This window comes from Nicrophorus vespilloides, unplaced genomic scaffold (assembly GCF_001412225.1).
Source record: "Nicrophorus vespilloides isolate i.1.1-1 unplaced genomic scaffold, Nicve_v1.0, whole genome shotgun sequence".
In the NCBI taxonomy this organism is placed as follows: domain Eukaryota; kingdom Metazoa; phylum Arthropoda; class Insecta; order Coleoptera; family Silphidae; genus Nicrophorus; species Nicrophorus vespilloides.
Window position 1 is genome coordinate 21,166 of NW_017098011.1, and position 4,831 is coordinate 25,996.

A 4,831-nucleotide genomic window follows, 5' to 3' on the forward strand; every position below is an offset into this window, starting at 1 on the left:
GAAGCAGAGAGAATGATTATAATTTTAATAATTGGTTCTCGTCATTAAGAGTTAAAAAATTGTGTTTGCATTAAATTACATTGGGGTGGATGGAAAATTCGCGGCGCGTTCGACCATTATTTCTATCTCTCTCTTTATTTCTTGTTTTTTTTCGCAAAGATGTATTTTATTTGATGTGCTCAATTAATTCTTTTTCATTCCCGTTTTATTATTTCTCCGAGCGAACGAACGGCAAACAACGCAGAAGTTAATATTCAGGAAATCAAATATAAAATATCTGAATATCATCAGCATTCTTTATATATTGCTATTGATTTCTTTAATGGTCATGTTAATTCTCTTCGTCGTATAAACAACAAACAGATTTAAATAATTTATTTATCTTAATATTATTAATTTATTAAACTCAAGGAAATTTACTAATTTCATCAATTAAAATTTACATTTATAAAGTGCTAAAATAAACTAATAAAATTACAAATATTAAAGGTGGAAATTGTTTATATTATTATAAAAGTTTATAAATGGTTTTAATAATTCAAGAGTTCAGTAAACATCAAAAATATTTTTTTATTTGTTTTATATCAGTAATTAATATATAAATAATTTGATTTTTTTTTTAATTAAAAATTGAAATAAAATAGAAATTCTATAAACTTCTTTAAGAATTATTTCTCATTTGGCGTTGTAATGTATTATTTTCATGTGAAATTAAACTAAATCTGACCGATGAAAGTTAACGTCCATAAACTTTATTGAAATATGTGACAGAATTCCACAATTCCACAATTTTTGTATACGATCTGAGAAAAATTAGCAAAATGTTTTCAAATGTAATGATAAAGTGTGTTAATGATGCCGGACCGAGTAAGCAGTAAGATCGTAAGCATGCAAATGGATTTGTACACTAATTGGCGTAAATGTTGCATAAACAAGTTAGCAGAAATTGTGCGGCTGCTGTTTCAATTAGTTGAAACGCGTTGCGATCGTTTGCGTGAAATCTACGACGACAGCGTTTTCCGCCGTTGACGATGTTCTAGGCCTTCTCTCCTCTCCTGAAGGAAAAAAGAAAAAACGGTTCGCAGCATCCGCATCTGAAAGCATAAAGTTAAACATTAAATGTTATTTATTGTATCTTGTTTTTTCGCGGCAGACGGTGCAGTCTATTCAATTTTCATCAGGAAAAGTGTTGCATGGGGGGATGGACGGAGACGACAAAAAGTATAGCAGTGCTCGGAGGGCGGCAATATTTAAAAATATTTCTCTCGGAGACATTCGTCTGCAGGCATTATCATTCTTTCCACTTTGCGTTATTACAGTGCGGGGTTGAAAGCTGACGAGGTTTTTTTTTGTTGTTTCCTTTTTTTCGTCGAGCTAAGAAAATACGAAATTTTCTTCACCGGATTAAATCCTGTCGATCGACATTAATATCGCATCTGGGTACGTTCTTCACTCAATTTGAACATCATCTTCCAGATTGATAGCCCCTCTTTACTTTGCCTGTTTTGATTTATAAACTGATGTTAAGTCACTTCAAATATTCTAAACCAGCGGTCACTAACCGTGGATCACTGGTTGGCCGCAGAATAAATAGAATAAAAGTTTTGTTTGAATTGTATTGTGATTCCAAGATTCTACTTTTTTGCCTTATTAAGTAGCTTGTTTATAAAAGATCTAATGTAAAAAGAAGTGTATGCATAATTTTATATTTAGAATCTCATTTTTATAAAAAAAACATTATACTAGTGGTCCGTGAGATCAAAAAGGTTGACGACTGATGTTCTAAACGTCATAGAATATTTATCTATTTTCAAAATCTAGTTTCATAACACTTCATTTATATTAAAAATGTTACTGAATTTAGAAAAGAAAATTTAAGTCAATCAAAACTATGATTATGAAATGTAGTAATAATTAACATATTATTGCTTGTCATTGGCTTGTCAGACCTGTATGAAGTTTTTGTTTTTCTTTTTAATTTTTGTATTTGGTGCGTGCCCTTTGTTGGTTGTCGATGATTTTATGTAGCTGCTATTCTTTTATATATTTTATATTTTTGTGTTTATGTACTTTTCTATATATTTATATAATTTTTACTATAGTTTCACTTGCTTTTTATTTATGGGCTAATTGTGCATGCCCAGGGGAATTGTGTACTTTTTATTTATTTTATTTTTTTATTTGGATAAACTGATTCGATTTCCTTTGGCCAAATGTACTCATTGTAAATTTGTTTTATTTTCTTTGTATCCGTTCTTTTGGTCAATAAACTTGATTATTATTATATAATAGTAAGCCTACAAATTTATAATATTTACGATTAAGTAATATTTATAAAATATGTGATCTTTAAATAATCAAGATGATGATGACAATACGCGAACATCTAATAATATAATATACTATTATTCTACAATAAAGTTATTTTCACAAATGTATAGAACGTAATTTCACTAAGGAACTTCAACATTAAAATAATTAAGCTATTTTTTTTATTAAATCAAAGTATATTTAATTTACAATCTAATTCCTGCGAACATTAATTAAATCCCAATGGAAGTTTTTACCATTATATTCTTCTGCAATTTGTTGATTGGCTGCCGTCCTATAGGTTAACTTCAGTAGTATATTGATGCTCTGCGATTCCACTATTCCCTTTGTCTGTGTATCTGCTACTATCCTTAACAATGTCATTGTTCATTGGCTTGGCTGAACCTCTTTCATTTGACTGTCCATTCATGATGAACAATGGCCCTATTTGCTGCAAGCACTGATGGGGCTCACAAAGGGTCTGGCTTGACCAGGATTCGAACCGGCGCCCACGGAATCGTGGGTAGGGCGACTTAACCATTCGGCTATTAGTCACCCTAATTAAGCTGAAATGAAACTAATTTGGATAAAGTCTCCTAATAAATAATTTTATCGTATGAATTTAAATCCTCAACATTCTGAACGATGGTAATTCAAAAATTGAGAAATATATGATGTAATTAAAACCAAAACAATTTATTTGACAAAGAAAATTATCCTGTTTCGATAAAGATGAACTCCAACCTTTTTAAAACATTTATATATTATATATATTACAATAATGTACTACAATAAATGGTTCGAAAAATACGGTATTATATTTCTTTAATGAAATAAATAAAGTTCTTTTGAACAGGTTCAATATTTATAAATATGTTTACTTAATTTTTCATTTAAAAAATACACTTTCCATTATTTATTTCCTTACAAATATAATTTTGAAAAATGGATATAAAATTAATTTTTATTGGTAATCAGTATACATCTAGTACTGCACATATTTATTATTATCTATTTTATTTGTATAAATATTAAAATAATTTTAATTTTTCAATTACATCAACAGATTTACAAACGGATTTCCGATGCGCCATTTAACATTTTGATTGACGTTTCCACCCTAAACAACATCTCTCAAGTTCGCTTGCATTTGGGGTGCCTGCCAAACACGAATACGCTGAAGTGGAAAAGCACTTATAAATATTAAACCTGACTGGAGACAAATAGGAATAAAAGGAAAGCGTCTACCAACGTCATTGGCTTAACAGTTGAACTGTAAGCATCTCTTTTCATGATCAAGTCGATACGTTATTTGAGTATAATAACTGAGTTCGTGCACTTATCGGAAAACACAATTACTACAGTTCACCCGATAATTAAACTTCACTGTACGATTTCCGTTTAGTGCGGAGAGACGTTAGATTGCGAAACCTCGTTCGGTGTTATTCGAGCAAACACAGAAAATTAGAGTTAAGGTTTTATTTTGTTTCTTTTCTTTTTCATTGGCAGGAAAAACCGATTCAAAATCCATTTGCAAATAGACTGGATTCTCCGTTAGTCTACAATTTCATATTACGTGAACAGCTCGTTGCATTTACAGATGATGTGAATATTTAATTAAAAAATTTACATTTAAATGTTCCTTTACGTCAATCCAAGTGCCATCACTTCGGACCAGCCCATTATAAAATTTAAATATTTAACGTTTACAATTTGAATTTTCTACTTTTGCAAGCAACTAAACTCTTCAATAAACTATGTTTTATATTTGTCGAATCAACATACCCATCCACATTCACTTCAATCAACGTATTCTATTACATAAAAATATTAAAATTTTAATTAAATATTCATTTTTAATTATGCAGTCTTTTTTCACAATTTCTTCTTTCTTTTTAGTTATTATCAAAGATTCTTTGCCAATTATTTTTTTTGTCATTTTTAATCTTTTCAAGTTTATAAAAACGTAGAAATTAATGTCTACTTTATATTTTATATAACATAAGTAGATAAGCTAAATGATAGGCTCAATTATTGTCACCTAGATTAATCCAGATTTGTTATAGTAATTACATATTAAATTGGTATTTTTTTTATATAATTTAAATTTTATTTTCTAATCATTTATATAATCCATTTAATTAATTATAGTTAAAATTAAATGAAGAGTAAGTATAATAATGCCATCATTTGTTGCATCAGTTTAAAATGATTGGGAACACGATAAACACGAAACAATAAAAACATGAAACTAATTATGTTCGTGTTCCGTTCACTTTATTGCATAATAAAACGTCGAACGTGATTATTTCGCGACTTTTATTTGTGTGCAATTCTTGTTCAAGAAGTAGCTAAAACAATCTCGAAGAAGAAAATACTGTGGACCGGATAAACGGTAGTTAATCGACGCTCTCAACAGGTGTCCAATAAAGTAGGAAATGTGCAGGTAAACATGAATCACTTGAATGTACTCTTAGAAACTAACTGAAAAAAATGTGAAATATACAAAAAAATACCATAA